The sequence below is a fragment of the Eumetopias jubatus genome, unplaced genomic scaffold (genome assembly GCF_037043125.1).
Source record: "Eumetopias jubatus isolate StellerSeaLion01/CBP00866 unplaced genomic scaffold, mEumJub1_p1.0 scaffold_6, whole genome shotgun sequence".
Taxonomy (NCBI): domain Eukaryota; kingdom Metazoa; phylum Chordata; class Mammalia; order Carnivora; family Otariidae; genus Eumetopias; species Eumetopias jubatus.
Window position 1 is genome coordinate 38506663 of NW_028274812.1, and position 20754 is coordinate 38527416.

At 40.2% G+C, this 20754-nt stretch overlaps 1 protein-coding gene across 1 annotated transcript in view; it reads right to left on the reverse strand.

The window, feature by feature from the left end:
* Window positions 1-20754, reverse strand: part of TPD52L1 (TPD52 like 1) — a 97062-nt gene that overhangs the window by 46487 nt on the left and 29821 nt on the right. The window lies entirely within an intron of this gene.

Genomic DNA, 20754 nt, shown 5'->3' on the forward strand with positions numbered 1-20754 from the left:
GTCCTGTAAAAGTTTGTTGTCCTTCTTAAAATATGAAGAACATATGAGTCACCACTATTAATAGCATTGTTTTCTAAAGCTTTAGTTTCATTTAATAATGTAGCTAAAAAAAGAAGTCATATTTGTAATGCTCAGCCTGAAAGTGTACTAATCATAAAGAAAGATTTTATGCTTTTTACCAAGTATTTTATCTGAAGATGCTTCTGAAGTTGTAGTAGCTTAAATTAAATTCTTATACTTCATTCTTCCACTTTTTTTTTTAATAAGCTACTTAGGTAACAATCCACATAGTTAGATGCTGATTAAAATGGACTCTAATCCCTTAAAGAAAAACTTGTGACTGGCCAAAACCTAACTTTGGCTAAAGATGGAAGTGATGTGCCATTACAGATAGAGATCTACAAATATATGGCAACATTTCCTTCCATTTCTCATTCACCCATACATGCAGGGTGAATGTCTTCTGACTGCAAGAGGAAATACACCATTGATAAAAGATTTTCAGGTTCACTGTGTATTGATGAGGTCACCAAAATTCAACGGAATACTAAAGATGGCATAAAGTATAAGTACATGGCCCTGAAGGTCAGGCTATCTTCAAGAAACTCAAGCCAATTAGGGATGCACCTAAACTTGAATTATTGGCTAAGGTCTGACAAGGACTCCTACTCATGTCAGAGAGCCTGAACTAGACCCATTTACCCAAGACTCTCCGGGTCTCATGCGCAACCCATGCCTTTAGGTGTTCCTGAAGGTGCTGAGAACTGTGGGAATCTGGGGCAATGGACAGAATCTGCTTGTCCTATGGCTTGGTGGCACTGTCCAGGGACCTGGGAGTGGCTTGCTTCATGGCACCATTTTACTGGGCTCACTACAGAAAATGTCATTGCATTAGGACACACACAGCTTCTTCAATTATTGTGTAAGATCAGCTGGCCATTCAGGCTGGGATCCCCAGGTTGGCTGCATAGTTGAGAGATGTCATATTCTAAACCGTCATCTGTGGTTTGTTAGGTCCAGAAATTTTATTTCACCAGTTCACATAGGGGTGATCAACCTCTTAGATGAGTTTCTACTAATGAATCTCCTGGGAGACTGATTTGCCTAGTAAACCAAATGTCTTATGCCAAATTTGGTGCTCTTTACTTCCTCAGAACAAAATCTACTTGAGAAACCAAATGAACAGCAAAAGATTATTTGGTGAGCATTGGGAAGAATAAAGAGTTAGATGACTTCAAGATATTGTAGCACTTATACTATATTTTAGTGGTATGATTCATTATCTTTCTCCTCCTCTAGATTATGAGGTACTGTATGCACTGTTAATACTAGATGCTCAATAAATATTTGTGGAATAATTTAGCCATTATGACCTTACATATGTACTATTCAAATGCCTACAAATTAAATCTAATATTCAGCCAGGGGAGCATCTCTCTTTTGTAGTGTTGAAGATAAAATGACCAAAACTTACAATCAACACAATGGCCATTGACAGGAGTAGCAAATAACACGTGACAGAGAAGTACAAATCAGCACACATCTAGTCCCTTCAAGGAATACATTAAGCCAAAGGCTAGCCTCCACTTTATCAAGGTTCTGCCTGAGTTTAGACCTTAATATTCCCAGATAAAACAAATTCTAAGGCCTTGGAAAGTCTACTTCTAAGTCTACTTCCTTGTAAAAGCTACAATAAGTTAAGTGAGAAAGATTAAGAGGAATTAGGATCTTCAATACATGATGGGTGATGCCAGAATGTTGCTTGCATTTGGTAATAGACACTTAGAGCAGAACCTTATTCAACATCCTGACAAGTTGAAAACTGATATATACCTGGGACTGTTTGTGCTAGAAAGGTGTCTCTTCATGTCACCAAGACACAGCTGTGTTAGACTTTCCCATCTCCATGTTAACTTACATTGTTTAGAATATATCAATAAAAGAAAACTTTAACTGTGACTACTGTAGAAAAAATTTTAAAAACTGTTTTATAAGTAGATCAAATAAACAAGTATAGAAGACCTTCATCAGGTTTTCTGAAATGAAAGCCAGAAATAAAGAAGCATAATTTCCTTACAGGAGATGTGGTAGATGTGCTCCTCCAGGGGCTGCTTCTGAACTTCACTCCAAGTGGAGCCAACTTGAAGCACAATCAAAGAGTAAGCTGCTCAGACCTGAGCTTTTATTCCTCACATGAGGTCACATGGTCTTATCCACACCAATGGCTTCTCCTAGTTATGAGCATTTCAGTGACCACACTCAAAACCATGGAGAAAAAACACTAAGCCAATTTTCAATTAAAAGATGTAAACTATTTATCACAAATCTCAGCTTATCCAATCACCTACATTTCAAGTATAAGATTAAGGCATCTGAGATATTCTTCCCATTTCAAACGTTTATTTGCTGCTCTTTCAAGGCACAGCTTCACCCACACAAAATAGATGCACACTGGATAAATCTGAAACTCACACCTAAACAACCCAAAAATAAAGTCACAGCAGTCACAAACTTGTGAATAAAAAACTAAACAAACAGTTATGAAAAAACAAAACACAGCTAAGTTTATGAGGGATAGACTCTAGGAACTTCCTTCTTTGAATAAACTCCTACATTACATGAGGAAAAATAAAACTACTGAAGGAATGTGTACAGACAAACCAAAAATCGGTGGACCATCTTAACCATTACATCATCCTCTTCTCTGTACCCTCACCCTCATTTCACCCTGTCACCCCACATACACATTCAAATCTATCCCTCAGGGAGTGTGCAAAAAGGAAGCCAAGCTAGACAGAAGATAAACCTCCAAAATGTACACCAGGTCTTAGATTTTTGCCCTGAGCAAGGGAGACAGTCTCCCTTATTATTATTATAATAAGAAAACTCCAGGGTAATAAATTATTGTGAATTCAAACTCATTAACAGAAAGTAACACTCATGTAAAAAAAAAAAAAAAAAAGGAAGAAATGTCTTCTCCTTTTCTCCCTCCCCCTCTGATCTTCTTCTTGCTCCATCAGAAATACTCAATTACTTGGTGAGTTGTCTTGAGAAACTAAAGATACAGTCAGCACTCTGGGACCAGTTTCTCATCTCCTCCAATCCCTGAGGGAGTGAGACAGACACAAGCTGGACATGCAGACCGCTCTGCTAGACAAACTACAGTCCCATCTTCAGTCAGTCCTTGATTGCCTGCTGGTCTTTGGAAAGTGCTCGGTCATCTTTTAGGATGAGTTCAGGAAAAATAGTAAAACCATTTACTTTGCAATGGAAGACATCTGCTATGAACATGAAGCAGAGCAAAATATAGCTTTTATTCCCAAGGCATATTTAGAGAAAGGAGTAGATAGTAAGAAAGTCCTCCTCAGACAGATCTTAGCTTTTTAACGTTCTCCAGTCCTTACACAACATCAAGGCTACCGTGAGGAGTAAGAGGCTGAGGCGGGGGCGGGCAGCGTAGCTTGGACCCCTGCCTATTGGTACTTCAGCCATTCTCAGAGCCCTGGTCCTTTATTTTTATTTATCTATTTATTATTTATTATTTTTAATAAAGTATAGTTGACGTACAATGTTATATATAATAGTTTCAGGTGTACAACCTAGTAATTCAACACTTGTATACATTGAGTTATGCTCACCATTTTAAGTGTAGAATAGAAAACCCAGAAATGGACCCACAACTCTTTGGTCAACAATCTTCAAAGCAGGAAAGAATGTCCAATGGAAAAAAGACAGTCTCTTCAACAAATGTTGCTGGGAAAACTGGACAGCAACATGCAGAAGAATGAATCTGGACCATTTTCTTACACCACACACAAAAATAAATTCAAAATGAATGAAAGAGCTAAATGTGAGACAGGAAACCATCACAATCCTAGAGGGGAATGCAGGCAGCAACCTCTTTGACAACCAGCTACAGCAACTTCTTGCTAGACCCCTCACAGGAGGGAAGTCTGCACCTCTTAATCCCTGTTACCTATTTCACCTACCCCCTTTCCTTCTGGAAACCACCAGTTTTTTCTCTGTATTTATGATTCTGTTTCTGTTTGTTCATTTGGTTTTTAGATTCCACATATAAGTGAAATCATATGGTATTTGTCTTTCTCTGTCTGACTTATTTCACTTAACATAATACTCTTTAGGTCCATCCATGTTGTCACAAATGGCAAGACCTCCTTCTTTTTTATGAAATATATATATATATATATATATATATATATACACACACACACACACACATATTCTTTACCTATTCAACTATCAGTAGACACTTGAGTGTCTTCCATACTACTTCCAGTCTACTTCCATACCTTGGCTATTGTAAATAATATTTCAATAAATATAGGTGTGCACATATCTTTCAAATTAGCGTTTTCATTTTCTTTGGGTAAATACCCAGTAGTGGAATTACTGGATCATCTGGTATTTCTGTTTTTAATTTTTTGAGGAAACTCCATACTGTTTTCCACAGTGGCTGCACCAATTTACATTCCCATCAACAGCACAACGGCTCCCTTTTCTCCACATTCTTGCCAATACTTGTTATTTCTTGTCTTTTTGATATTAGCTATTTGGACAGGTGTGAGGTCATACATCAGTGTGGTTTTGTTTTGCATTTGCCTGATGATTAGTGATGTTGAGCATTTTTTCATGTGTTTGTTTGCCATCTGTATGTCTTCTTTGGAAAAATATCTATTCAGGTCCTCTGCTCATTTTTTAATCAGATTTTTGGAGGGTTTATTTTTGGTATTGAGCTGTATAAGTTCTTTATATATTTGAATATTAATCCCTTATCAGATATATCATTTGCAAATATCTCCTTCCATTCAGTATGTTGCCTTTTTGTTTTGTTGATGGTTTCCTTCGCTGTGCAAAAGTTTTTTTTATTTTGGTGTAGTCCCAGTAGTTTATTTTTGCTTTTGTTTTCCTTGCCTGAGGTGACATATCTAGAAAAATGTTGCTAAGGCCAATGTCCAAGAGATTACTGCCTATGTTTTCTTTAGGGAAATTTATGGTTTCGGGTCTCACATTTAGGCCTTTAGTCCATTTTGAGCTTATTTTTTTGTGTATGGTATAAGAATGCAATTTAGTTTCATTCTTTTGCATGTGGCTGTCCAGCTTTCTCAGCATTTATTGAAGAGACTGTCTTTTCCCACGGTACATTCTTGTCAGAAGCCTGGTCATTTAAAAAGCACTGGTCAGGGGTATGGGCAGTCTCCCCTTCACTTTAAGCAATCAGTTCAGTAATATGCACATTTCTCCAAGTTCGCTTATCAAAAGTTTAACATTTCAAATAGCTGCTACTGACAATGTCCAGGAGAAAATCTCTTTTTCTCCTGAAATCTGGGTAGGAAAATAAATGCTAAAGGAGATAGAAATATGTGTTTCTGAATCACGAAATGTTCAGCAAAAATAAAATAGGCAAGAATTAGAAAAATTTAAGGCAAGTCACATACAAGAAAATGCAATGGCTAAATAAAATATGAAAAGACAACCTTACCAGGAATAAGGAGAATACAAATTGAAATCGCAAAGATGTGCCATTTTTCATCTAAGAGATGAAAATGCAAAAGTTGGAGAACAGCCTATGTTGGCAAGGTTGCAGAGAAATTGATCCTCTAATTCATCACTGGCTTCTGGAATGTGCAGCTGATTGGGAGAGCCTTTGACCTTATCATCCCACTCTTGAGAATAAATCTTACAGGAAAAAAAAAAAGCAGACCTAATTAGATTGGTTTTAAAAACTTACTGCAGCCTTGTTGGTTGTGGTAGAAAACTACAAAAACCTGGACACCTATCAGAAGGGGAAGAGCTGGGGCGCCTGGGTGGCTCAGTCATTGAGTCTGCCTTCAGCTCAGGTCATGATCCCAGGGTCCTGGGATCGAGCACCGCATGGGGCTCCCTGCTTGGTGGGAGGCCTGCTTCTCCCTCTGCCGCTCCCCCTGCTTGTGTTCCCTCTCTCGCTGTGTCTCTGTCAAATAAATAAATAAAATCTTTAAAAAATAATAAAATAAAAAGAAAGAAAATTAAGTTAAAAAAAAAAGAAGGGGAAGAGCTGAAACAAGGACAGAAAACCCACACCTCGTACTCTCAGTCTTTAAAAATAATGAACTGAATTGACATGCACTGACCAGAAGGAATGTTCATTGCATATTGCTAAATGTGTAAAGCAAGTGGCTTTTGTTTACACATGTTACATTTGGGGAGAGCAATAAAAATTGCTGGAAAAGGCAGTCTCAAGCATGCAGTCTTTGGACCTCCACTTGGCCTTAAGAAAGGGCTTTGGGCCTGAGATACTTGCTTACCAAGAGATAAAGGGCCCGCTTAGCCTGTCCAGGGCTTACCACCCTGTGGGGGATTATCTTTTCCTATCTTATGCTCAGTGAGTGCCCTTTTTGTTCCGCCTAAACTTGCACATCATTGGCCCTCAGGCACGCCCTGCTTTCGGTATTTCAGACTCCACAGGGGAGGGGTTGGAGAGTTTCACTTTATTGCTAGTAGTGGTGGAAATAAACAAGAGGGTTGCACATAGGCCAAACACCGAGTCAGCTACAGTGGGCACAGTGAGGGGCTGCTGGCCCTGAGGGAGCAATGCACCTTACTGAAATGGATCCTGCTCTGTCTCTTCTCTAAGTAAAGTATTGTCCCATCCACTGCTTGACTGTGTTGTTTTCCTTGCAACTCCAATACCCAGGCACAATGAAAAGAAGTGTTTGGAGTCTTTCCCTGATACTAGTACACAGTATTCTGCTCCCTTGGGATTAATAACCAGTACGCAATACTGTGCTCACATATAAACATGAACATCCATGTGTTTGTATGAGCACTGAGAAGGGTGAGAAAAGATACATATTGAATTGTTAATGCTGGTTACTGCAAAAGAGTGAAACTGGATAGGGAAAAGGAGATTTTTTACAGACCTCTGTATTACTTGACTGGTTACCATGAGCATGTGCAATGGACCGAATGTGTTTCATCAAAATTCGTATGTTGAAATCATGATCTCCAAAATGATGGTATTTGGAGGTGATGCCTTTGGGAGGTGATTAAGTTATGAGGGTAGGGCCCTCATGAATGAGATTAGTGCCCTTATAAAAGAAACCCCACTGAGCTCCCCAGCCCCTTCTGCCAAGTGGGGTCACAGAGAAAAGATGACCATCTGTGAACCAAAAAGCCGGCTCTCACCAGATACGGAATCTGCGGGTGCCTTGATCTTGGACTTCCCAGCCTCCGGGACTGGGAGAAATAAACTGCTGTTTAAGACCCGGTGGGGTCTACGGTATTTTGTCATAGTACCCTGAATGGACTAAGATAGCATGTAACTGTTAAAATTCTTCAAAATTTCTATTTTAAGTTATATTTTAAATATAAACAAAAATGCAAAGGATTACAAAAGTTGAAAATCTCAAGGACAGCCGTAAGATACTGCCTATCATAATCAATCATGGTAAGAAAGATAGTACTTCAATCCTGGTTGTTTATTTTTAAAATATCTGCAGAATGAAACTATAGGTTCAAGAGTCCCATGGTCACACTGTTTCACAGTTGTTATACTAAGGGAGTCCTTCCTAACATCTAAATCAAATTACCCTCACTACCATCCAAGTAAATGCCTCCTTTCCATTCAGATCAACCAACATTTATTCATTATTTTTTTTCAGCTGAATTAGTAAACAAATATACCATATCACTGTTGTGGTATTATTATGCTTTACCCATATTAACTGGGATGTTTAGTAAACCACGCTGACAACAAATATTGAAGATAAACAATGACAAAAAAGGTGAAATATGTTGTATCTCCCAAAGGGAGGACTGTTTATATACTTGCTAAGTCCATACAGGGGGGACATTATGCATCATAAAAAGTAATTTTCCAGAAAAACAATTAATGATAATATTACAAGTTCAAAATATCACATTAACTTAAAAAATGCAAATATTTAGTTTCAAGTTTTGTATCAAATGCCATATAAAATGCATACTTTTCTATGACTAGAAAAAGACTACAAGGAGAAAAATACACAAAAATTTTTAAAATGAACGTAACTGGCAAATGAATTTATCGGTGATTTTTTTCATTTACTTCTAACAGCTCTCCTGGTTGTTAGAACTGGTGTGGCTGGTGAGAAGTCACTTCAAATTTTCTAAAGGAAACATGTTAAGAAAAAAATGTAGATCTTTCTAGATTGGGTTCCTCGGGGACCTATCCCACTGAATGAATGTCTATCTCATCACAGTAGAGGCTTTGATGGCTTTTCACTTGGCACCGGGTGAAATATAACCCTCTCAGCAGAGCATGGACATCAGCTAGAGCCCCTGTGCACTGGGCCCTTCAGCCTTTCTCCATCAAGCAGTCTCCTCACCAGCCACACCAGTTCACCATCATTCTCAAAGCACTGGGGGCTTTCTGCCCCCATTCTTCTACTCACGCTACTCTTTGGCAAGTCGTGGCTTTTCCTGTCATCTTCATGTATCCAACCTGGCTTCGTGTTCAAAGACCAGATAGTTTCTACACTGTGAAGCTCTTCTCTCAAGTAACTGCCTCCTCATGTGTCTTACCTGTTCTCACTGGTTCTAGTATGTACCATGCTGAGTTTAGTGCTGATGAGGTCTCACCTATGAACTAACTCTTCAGGAGTAGAGACACTATCTTAATCATGTGGGAATCTCTAGCACTTAGCACAGTTGTGGCATATAATAGGTGCTCAAATCTATCTGATGGATAAGTGAATATAGTAGCACTGAATAAAAAGGAAGTACAATTTTGTGTCCTATGAATCACGGAGAATTATTGGACCCTCCAGCCAAATACAGAAAAAAAAAAAACAAGAAGGACTGTTGGATCAGTGAGTTCTTTCTAGGCAAGAGTATCACAGTTCTAGAAGAGAAACTATCTTATAAATTGCAATTAAAAATTGAAATCAAAGGCCATTTTTAAAAAATCCATATTCAAAAAAAGATAGATTTATATATATACAAGAGTAGAAGTAATGAGATGAGTCTTTTTAACTCTCAATGTTATCACCAAAGGACCAAAATTCATTTCACTTTAAACAGTTTTGGTACAAGCGGCAGGCAAATGTACAGTCTTCCAAATCACTAATGACGATTTTATTTCAGATACCGAGTAGGTGATGCAAACCAAGGAAACCAGATCCAGGCAAAGGGGGCCCAGATTTTAGAAGGTGGCTCAGGGGACAGTGTGCTTGGTGACCAGCTAGGCAGACACACAGTCCCAAAGTTCCTGCCCTCTGTGTCTCTCAGACAGTGCTCCTATCCCCACTGCAATCAGAAGTCACCTGAAGATTCTCGACTGTCCTACCCTCACACACACACAGCCTTTGTTCACTCTGGAGATAAAAGGATTACTGAGGAACATTTAAAAATGAGGTCATGTTGAATTACTCATCTCATGTTAAGAAACTGTGTATACCTTTTGTCTCTATTTTCTGAAAATATTTCTGCTATTTTGAATGCAAATTTTTTGAAGAAAATATGTATTTAAATCTAGTACAATTTTGTACACATGCAATCCATTTTCAACATATTTTTAACAGATGACTAAAACTAGGACTATTTTTTTAAAAAATAGAAGATCAAACTCTCTTAAGAATTTATTACTGGAATTTATGGCATGCTAAACATAGAAGCAGGAAGGGGCTTGGGTCCTCTTTTAAAATCCTTCCCAGTTAGGAAACAAAACTGAAAAACCAAAGTCTGAAAGTAAAATGCGTTTTAATAATAATCAGTGGCTTTGAAATGCATGTTCCTTTAGAAAGGTGGGACCCCAGAAGTTAACACAGACTAGCAACTGTTACACCTGGCAATGACCATGGGCTCTCCTGTGTCCTAGGTAGCCCGACCAGGCAGTTAGGCGGTAATCCCCCCACCAAGGAGGCTTCACCTAACAACAGAACAACACAAAAATACAATGAAAGTCGAGCTTTAAAACTGGCCTGTGACTCCAAAGTGTTCTTATAAATTAAGTCATTTTAAAATTTTCATCATCATCTGATTTCTAGTATCTTGTGACATTAGAGCTCGATTCAGCACATTTCACTTGTATATTGAAGGCAAGTACTTAGTATCTTTTTCCTTTAGAGATCCATTTGAGTTGAAATAAGTCTCTAAACAGAATTTAACACTTGACTTTTGGTTCTAGGTGTCATGCAGACATAATTATTTAGTAAATCATACAAATCTAGCAAAAAGAGTTTTTAAGCTGTATTATTGGGAAAGATTAAAATAAACAAAATCCAGCCTTAGATCTTTCAATCCATAGTTCAATAAATCACTTGAGTGGTTAGATTCCTTATTTAAATAAGAAAAACACAAAACACAAACAAAAACTTTACTTTCTCTTTAGAATTAAGAAGTCTTCTTCCATCAGAATGAGATTTAATTTCACAGCAGTGTCTAGATTCGACAGGCTCTTTGTCTCTAAATGTTAGTAGGTTAACATGTTCTTTTTCCTAAGGATAAAGCCAACCTTGTCCCTTTTTGCTATGACTTTATGACCTTCAGCTGGTAAGTTTCTCAATGCCGACACTATTTGACATTTTTCAGAGGGTTGTTTGCTGTGGGAGACTGTCCTGTGTACTGTGGGGTGTTTAGTAGTATATATGGCCTCTGCCAGCTAGATACCAGTAGGATCTGTCTCTCCCTGCCCCCTCCACCCCACGTCGTGATTATCAACTGTCTCCAGGGGCACCTGGGTGGCTCAGTCTGTTGAGTGTCTGACCTCAGCTCAGGTCATGATCTCAGGGTCCTGGGATCCAGCCCGGTATCACAGGCAGGCTCTGTGCTCAGCAGGAAGTCTGCCTGTTCCTTTCCTCTCCCCCTGCCCTTCCCCCTGCTTGTGAGCGCTCTCTCCCAAATAAATAAAATCTTTAAAAAACCAAAAAGACAAAACTGTCTCCAGACATTGTTCAATGTCCCCAGCAGGGCAAAACCACATCCAGTTGAGAACTACCAAGGAAGCTCTGCTTGGGCACAGAGACAATATCCACAATTACAGACCCTTGCGTTCATCATGTGTCAGGCACGAGGCCAAGGGTTGCATGTACATTAATTCATATGGTTAGGTATCACTATCCCTAATTTATACTGATACACTGAAGAAAACTGATATTCACAGAGACAAAGTGGTGAGCTGAGTCCCCCTGCTTTTTCTATATTCAGGCAACCTATCATCTTAGTGTGTTCCTGGCCCTCCCAACTTTGGAAGCCGGTCATCCGTTTGTAAACCCATCTCTCTTCTCCCATGCATGCAAGCAGGTATTGTACAGGGAGAGCCCCGGGGCAGCCACTGCAAGGGAGTAGAGATAGAACGTAAAGGAGGGGAATTTTGCAATGTTTCCATCTCTAGTGAAAAATCACTTATCAACCCACCACCACGGGTTTCAAGTACTGTACAACATGCCTACCATCTACAACAGTAGACACAGAAGCCTCAAATTGCCTTAGATGGTTAAAAGCACTGGAAAAGCCTCCTAGAGGCTGAGCCTTCCCCTGCTGTAATCGGGATCCACTGGGAAACTAACTGCTGATCTTTGTCCCTGGAGGCAGGCAGACCTTTGGCTCCTTCTCTCTGGAAGCAAAACAGAATTCAAGATCATACTCAGATCAGGCAGAGAGCCAACATCTGGGCTTGAAGCCCTGGGTATAATCCTAGTTCCTGGTACGGCGTGACAGTGTTGACCTTCCCAGATAACTAGCCCTTAGTTACTGAACTGGAGCCATGAGCTCACTCAGAGGTCGCTGGGCTAACTGATCCCTTGGCCAACCACACACTGACCTAGAGCTGCAGGGGCTCTGGCCAGCCTCAGCAGTGTGGGAGCCGGCAGTGAGCTTGTTAGCCTTACCCTGCTGGGACGTTCCTCACCTTTCCCTTTTAGCTCCTTTTTTTCTGGACACACCAATGACTCTACGGTTTCAAGCAATGGACACCCAAATGCCTTTTTTAGACTCTCGTAACTGGATGCCACAACCCTTCCCCTCTGACGTTTAGTGGGCTTCACTTCCCTTTGGATTCTCCCACTTAACCAATTATATCCACTTTTGCTGACTTAGTTCCTGCCATCCATCTGAATCCTTAGCACTAGAATAAAGAAAAGGCAACATGGCAAGTGGTTATAATCTTTTGCGGGTACAGCTTAGTTCAGAGGAATCATTGAAAGGCACTGTTTCTTATTTCTGAAGTGTGGCCTAACAAAATATTAAATTACATGTTATTTTAGAAATAGCAAGTGCGCATACCTGATTAGAACTTTATATTATACCCTACTTTGGGAAGGAAATGGACTTTGCTTAAAAAAATCCTTCCCGCTATTTTGCCTCTTAGAGCTTGGAGTCTTACACTCAAAAAACCTTTTACTTTCAGGTCAGACAGGGAGAAACAGACGGGAGGTGTCTCCTGATTTGGGGGACAAACATTTCTCTAAAATTCTCCTTAGTAGAAAAATAACTCAGTGGAGACATAACGAGATGCAGAAAAATAAGGGAAGTTCCATTTCTTGCATTACTGAACATGTGAGCTTGATTCACACTGTTCTGTATTGAACTGGATCCAGTGGTAAATGTAAGCTGTTTTGAACTATTCAATTAGAGATTATGAAGAGAAAGGACCTACCAAGATGAAAAAGTAAAATGATTCAAGGGTTTGGAAGATCAGAGTGAACACATAAACACAGATTTTATTCTGGAAAAGGGACATCTCTAGAGATTGTTCATATCAGGAGGCGTGTGAAAAGGAAAAGGGCAACAATTTTATTTTTTTCTCAGCAAGCAATAAGAAAAGATGAAATAAAATTTCAGAAAGCATGATTGTGAATTTTTTTAGGAAATTATTTTCAGGTTATAAATTAAATATAGCTCCCCATGGTCTAGAAAAGGTTGGGAAAATCTTCTCCGGAGATAGCCAGTGGGAGATTCGCCATAAGAATGTTCTGATTAAAAGGCCCGAACGGGCCAGATTATCTCTGAGAAATAGCTTTAAGGTTGTTGTTTTTATTTTCCTGCCTAATGATTTAGGACTATGATGACACCTTTGATACGAAGGGGGAGGAATTCCAAAGCTGGAATCTGCCACCAAGCTGAATGTGTGGCCCTGAGCGAGATTCTTAAGTCACTCTCACGTCCGTGTCTCATGTGTAAAATCAGAGGGCCAGCCTGGCATAAATGTGTTTAGATACTCCGGTGAGGAGGGAAGTGGAGAGTCTAAGACTAAAGTCAGATATCAAAAACACAAATGTGAGAAAAAAAAGAAAAATTCTATGTTCAGGGAAATCTGTGGTACAGTTTTAATAGACGGATGAACACCAAACTAGGTATTATAGATAAGATAAGCATTATTTCAAGGTATTCAATGTCATGTACTTTAAAGAGCTAACAGAAAAATAATCATGTAACATGCAGTACATTTCTTTAAATAATCTGGCGATTGTTGGTCTTGCAAGGAGACTGAAGCCCAGATGCCAATTATTTACATTTCCTTTATTTGTAGAGCAACATCCCCAAACTTGTTTCAACATTAAAACTATAATTACGCTCTTACACTACTGAAACCATAATTAAAACTTTGGAACTGCCCCAGATGTTCCTGTGGCTAATGTAAGTTCATGTTTGATCTTCTCATTATCTCTCCGTGACAGTCACAGGATTAAGGGTATGAGATGAGGATTTAAAATAAAATGCAGAAAGTCTTAAAAACAACCACAGCTTTGGAAGCTATGGAAAGTTTATCTTTCCTTGTTTTTCAGAGCCTTTGATGATTCATACATTTAGAGGCAAGTTTAAGGGCATCATTCTGGGCCAAATGAGTTGGAATCTTTGAGATCAACCTTGCACATCTGTGTTTTTTCTTAAGTCCCACAGGTGATACTGATGGGCAGTCAATGTTGAAAACCATTGATTTTAAATAAAATAATATAACCTAAGTGGCACCACTGTGAGTCTGGCACCATTCTATGTCCTGGAAATACAATGATTATCAGAACAGACAGGTCCTCTGCTCTCACGAAGCTTGAGACACATGACGGCAGATCTATGGTACACCAGGGGGTCAGTGACTGGAAACAGGGTTTCTGTCACAACACAAGACCAACAATGGCTCTCTTTAAATGGGTCAGTTGTGCTGAGGCCAAGAGAGAGCTGCCATGTAAAACCTGAAAAGAAAAGAGACTTCCAGGGAGAGGTAATAGCCAGTTCAAAGCCCTAAGGTTAAACCTTATTGCAACAAGGGATCAAAAAATGAAGGTGTTGATTAGAGCAAATCAAGGTGCCAATGCTGATTAATCTGGTATTATCAGGGAATATCCCATAAGTGCCTTTTCCATAGATCTAAAGTTTACTTATGTTAAACTATGTAAAAATTACTCATTTACTATGAAATCTCTCTTCAATTGAAGGGTGAGGCAAAAAAAAATGCATGACATGCTTCTTACTCTCAAAGAACAGAGGAGAGATCCTCAACGTGCCCGGCTAACTATAAAATCAAGAAAGAATGTATTAAACACTTTAGCCAAGGTCTAAACAGTGTACCATTAGCACAAATAAGAAGTGTTTAAATCCCATAGCTAATCCTGAAGGTCTTCATGGAGATAATGTTATTTGAGTTTACTCATACACAATAAGAGGATTTTGACGGGAGATGAGAAGGGAGGTCCTGTAGGGAAGGATGGTGGCAAAGTATTAAAACCGAGAAAGCTCAGGTATGGTAAAAGAATGAAGAGTTGCTTGACCAGCTGGTAAGAAATATGCCCAAAAGGATATCTGGTCCAGATCAAGGAGAGCCTTGAATTCCATGTAAAGATGACTGAAAGGAATGAAGAAGCATAAAAGTTTCTTTTTTTTTTTTTAAGATTTTATCTATTTGAGAGAGAGAACGAGATAGAGAGAGAGCATGAGAGGGGAGAGGGTCAGAGGGAGAAGCAGACTGCCTGCTGAGCCGGGAGCGCGATGCGGGACTCGATCCCAGGACTGCAGGATCATGACCTGAGCCGAAGGCGGTCGCTTAACCAACTGAGCCACCCAGGCGCCCAAAGCATAAGAGGTTTCTGAGCAGAGGAATGACAGGGTAAGAGATATGCTTAAGGGAAAAAACCAGTCGTTTCCTGGTGCCGTGATGTACTTAACAGATGACTTCAGGGACTGAGTTAGAAGGCTTTGTACCCTTCAACAAAAAGCCCCCAAATGCCAAGAATGTAGAGTTAGTACTTCTTCCAAATCATTCCCTGCTATCAACTGCCATTTCTAATTGATTGTAAACTAGAAGTTCCTAAGGTACATGAAATAGTCACCATTAATATTAATCCTATAATTGAGTAAATAACCTGGAACTCCAAAGGTGGTTCCAGTCAGCTCTCGGACCAAAAAGCATGAAGTCTTGTACAAGCTTTTTCCCCCCCACAGAACTGTCTGTCTGTCTGAATCATAATGATCTAAGAGAACTCATCTGCAAACTGAATTGTCAGTGTTATCCTCAAGAAAAACAAAAGCCCTCTGGGTTGTGTGCTCCTTGAAGGCCCAGGCATGGCCTTCAGCCTGCCCACTCTTCAGACTCACTCTGTAGGGCTCCAGGAAGAGCGGCTGTATAATGAGTGTACAATAGCTTTCACCCTTACTAACACTGAAGCTGGAACTCAGCGAGGAGGACATACATACCTAGAGTCTACAATAAATATATTTTTAATACGTATTTTCTCATATATGTATATTTATTCATGGATATGTTTTGTACATGTAGGTTTCCATACATATGCATTTTATAGACATGTTCATGTTTTTTATATACCTAGGTCTTTCCCATACATGGGAGCTGTCTTCCATCCTTCCTCATCACTCTGCAGCTACGCGTGCTACCTGAAGTTACGCCATCACAGACAGAACACCCCACACAGGAAGTCACAGAAGAAATGGTCTGGGGATTTGTCAGCCCTCCTTCAGCTGGCTGGTTCCCAGCTACTTTCCCATCATGGTACTCCTGAGGGCGATACCACACCCCTCCGGGACAGTGACTCAGGGTGGCCGCGACCTTCAATGGTGAGGACAGGCAGCACCCCCCTCCCTCCGCAGGAAAGCATATCAGAATAAGGAGAAGGGGGAACAGGGGAATGGGAATGGGCAAGGAGAATGTAAACACAAGCAGCTGGAGAAAATTCCCTGAAGTCCTTCTGCCGTACACCACTGGGGGCAGTCCTTGCCCCAGTCCTCACCCAGGATGATTTAAGAAGATGGTCTCTGGAGTACGCTAAGGCTGAATCTGGTCTTAACCGCACGATCCTGGCGATCTTTTTTTTTTTTTTTTTTTTTTAAGATTTTATTTATTTATTTGACAGAGAGAGACACAGCGAGAGAGGGAACACAAGCAGGGGGAGTGGGAGAAGGAGAAGCAGGCTTCCCACCGAGCCTGGAGCCCGATGAGGGGCTCGATCCCAGGACCCTGGGATCATGACCTGAGCCGAAGGCAGACGCTTAACGACTGAGCCACCCAGGCGCCTCCGATCCTGGCTATCTTACCTCGGTTCCTGAAGCTTCACTTTCCTCATCTGTAAAACAGAGAAAATCACAGAAACTATCTCTAAGGGTTGGCTGGAGGATTAAATGAGATTAAAGTATGTAAACTGTTGGGTACCACGCCTAACACCTAAGGATAATGAATAGATGTTAGCAACGATTATTGAAAATAACCTGCCAGGCAGAGCGGAACTGCAGTCAGTGCCCTTGTAATTAAATATTTGCCATGGACGACATGGATGCTAATAAACTCTCTCAAGAAGTCGGGTGGGACACATGTGACAGACGCAGCTCTCACTGGAGTGGCCACACACGGGCTGGGCTGTGTCAGGAAGTATGTGCGTGTGTCAGGTGCAGAGCACAAGGGAGGCGAGGCCCACAGGGGTCAGGGCAGGTCGGGCCATAGCAAAGAGCTTGACTGCTGTCTGGAACCACGACCAGTCGTCTCTTTTCTCTCTGGGTTCTTACTAAAACTCAGAAAAGTGGACTCAGCCCTAGCTGACAAGTTAACAAAGCGGGTTAAAATAGATGCCTATTTCCTTAGAAATGAAAATGGGCAGCAGGGAGACCCACTGTCAAAAACTGACCCCTTCCTCGTGCCCCATGAAGTGCTAGTGGCGGGTCCCCTACTGGCCAGCACAGTTTTTTCCATTAAAGGGACAAAGCCTGAATGAGCCACATCACACTGGCATGTCCGTTTCTCCTCCCCTTAGTAGATTATATTTTGAGTTAACAGTATGTACGTGCTGGGATCCCACTGAGGTACTCCCGGGTAAGGGAAAGCACGATTTTCTTTTTTTCTCAAAATTCTGATTGCTATGGATTAACCCAAGAGAACTTCATGCTGCTAGGATCAGCTGGCTTCTGAAACCCTTGGCATGTAGGGCAGATGTCAATTTGACGAGGTGATAGTCACATGCCTAGAGCTAGACACCATGTCTGGTGTCCTGAGAGCTAGCCAAGTTCATCAGGAAAACAAAAATTTCCACTTGGAGTCAAAGTCATCCTCAAACCCGACCCCCCATACACACTATTTTCCTACAACAAAAGCCCCGAGGGAACATGACCAAAGGAACAGTTTTCTCCTCCAACAGCATGTTCCAAAAGTCATCAGGAAAGCTGGGGGCTACATAATAGCCTTCATTCACAATTTGCTTTAAATCTTTCACAATTCTACTTCAATTCTGCCTTAGGGTAACAAGTTCCATCTGTTATTATAACAAGTGAATATTGGTTCTTTTTTTCCTTGAACATACCTTGTTAAAAAAATACTAATATTCATCATGAGGAGCTCTGCTGTTGTCTAATGAACAGAAGGGAGAAAAATCGGGTACCTGGTATTTCAAGACTACGAAGGACTGAGCTGCCCCACAGTTGTTCATTTCTTCCTTTGTTCAGAACTTTCTCTTTCCTCGGATGACAAGGAGAGAGACATGCTCAGAGCACGTCTGGTCTTACAACTAGAGTATCTGCGCCCTGTTTCTCTATTTTGACAAACGCCATGTGACAACAGCCAGCCAAATGGAAAACCCTGCTGTTCTCAGGCCCCTTCAATGTTGCACCAACGATACTTGATGGTGGCTCGGTTCCTCCACACTGTTTCAGTTAGAAGAAATAATACCATTTACCCAGTGTTGAACACATCATTATCCCTTCCCCATGTTCTTTTGAAATGAAAGCAAAAGAATTAAATCCATATTTTGATGGCACCTGGAAACAGACATCTGTTTTCTCTCTTCTTCATTTAGAAAGGCCGTGTGGAAAAGCTGCCCCTGTGCCCTCAGAAACACACAAACCAAGTAGACAATGGGCGAGATGCAAGTGTCAAAGAACAATTTGTTCTTCTGCAAAATCGCCCACTAGGAATATTACCGTGAATAAAGAAAGGGAGAAAATATAACTTGAACAAAATAACCAAACCCCCACACACATATACGTAAACACATGTCAAGAACAAAACAAAACGCGAAGGTCAGTGGGGACTCTTCAAATTTTAAGAAAACGTTAATTACAGTTTAGAAGACAACTGAGTTTAAAATCATATCAAGATTCCATAAAACATCATAGAATGTATTAAAATCCCAAATCAATAAGTAGAATGGAGACAGCAGTAATGGATGGTTCCATATCATTCTCTTGGTACAGCAAAAGAGAATATGTTGAGTACACCACAAAAACCCTAAAGCATGCTCATGCCGATGTAATGTTGATGGCTCTCAGTCTCATCGATTTCCCATCATTAGTTTGTGGCAGTGACCCCCACACGTACTGTTCTGAGAGAGAATGACCTAGGACTTACTCTGAAGCTGGAGCACCAGGTGGAATCGTCTGCCACCCCTGGAACTGCTCCCAAGTTTGGTGTCTGATTTTGACAGCCCTACAGACCAAGAGAAGCATATTAATTCTTGCCATTTGTCAAGTCACAGCTGGTAGAAAGAGCTAAAATTATGACCCCTACAGTTCACAGAAACAGTTTCGAGTCCGGCACTTTCCGTTACTTGGACGTTAGTTAACTGTCTTCAGCTATATAAAGAAGTGACCCATGTCTTAGGAGCAGAAACCTCTAGCTATCCTTCCTTTCTGTCCTAACCCCCAATACTTGAGAGCTGGTAGAGAGTTCCAGTGAGGGAAGGAAGATGGAAGGGAAATTTTAGGAGGACCTACAATGAGATTTTCTATATCTCAGCATACTCCTTCTGTTATGTATTTTGTCAACTGTAAATAATTGTGACTATTGCTTTTACTTTACATTCTTCTTTCTGTGAGGTGTATTAAATGAAAACAAAAAATGGCTCCATTTATCTCAAATACTCATGTAGTAAGGAAATAAAATCAAGTTCCTGCAGTATCAGATGTGGCATTACTTTGGAGTGAAAAGGAAATACCAATGACGTTGGTGGAAGGAGTGTTATGGAAAAGTACCAAGGAGAGGGAGGTAGCCAATCCTTGTCTCTGCTCTTTCCTGGTGTGACGAGCTATCTTTTGGCAGCACCCACAAAATCAAAGGCATCAATGGTAACCAGTAAAGAAAAAAATAAGTTAGATTGAAAAATCAAGTTAATGGCAGGATATCAACAGCTTTCTTTCTTAATGAACAGCTAATAATGTTTTCTATACACCTCTTAAATTAGGTAAGCTCTAAAGGATGCTATAGGCAGAGTCCATTTTCTGCCTTCTTTTTGAAATTCTTTGCTCCCAACCCAGGTAGATGTAACACACACCACGCTTCTTTGCAGTCACAGTATGAGTCAGGTTTTACTTTAATACTTTCACTTTAAAATGCCTGCACATAAACCACCTCTGGTGCTCATGGTCACCTAAATCCTGTATTTGGAACAGAGTGCACACCTGATCTCTACTGGTCCAAAGAAGAATTAACTTAGCAGTTTGCCCAACTAGGGTAATTACTTTAAGGAACAGAATTATTTGTTGTTTAGTTTGGTATGGAAATTCTTCTTTTTCTAACTTGAGCATAGAATCTTAAAGTCTAAGTGGCAAAGATAATCCAAGAATGCTTAGGGCAGAGGTGAAATCAACAGAGATGACTTCTATTTATAATAAGATGACCGGCCTTCTCAGGACAATTCCAACTGTTGGGCGCAAATCAGTTACCTAAGGCATCTGTCACTGCAGTAAAAAAGTCTATGTCCCCATTTTAAGCTAATTCTCTGAAAGTATCACAATGCTTTCCTAAGACTTAAAACTACCTTATGAAATCTATCAGAATGTCTTCTGCATAAGCTAGCCTTACTGGTATATACAAAATGAAGGAAAGCTTTCTCCAGGCATGGACTGGACTGCACTGAGTTAACCGCCTTACCAGCCCAGTGGAAATATTCTGACCATGCAAAGCCATGCATGCAGTTTTGATAAGAATCCCCTGATGAGGTATTTTTTTCAAACTGCAGGTCACTACACCATTTAGTGAGTCACTAAGTCAATTTAATGGGCTGTGACCACCATTTTTTTTAAAAGAAACAGAACAGACAAGAATAGAGTGAAAATTATTAGGCATGCATATAATAAGGGCAAGTAATGTTTCAGAAATTTTGTTTCAGTTAGTTATTTTATACACACACACTATATATACACACATACCCCAACATAACAGAAGGTAATGTAAAATGTATGTTATTCTGTATCAAGATTTGAAAAGTTTGAAAAACACTACTAAGAAGGATATTTAATTCTACTGTTTAATACAATAGCCACATTTTCCCACCCTACTGATATAAT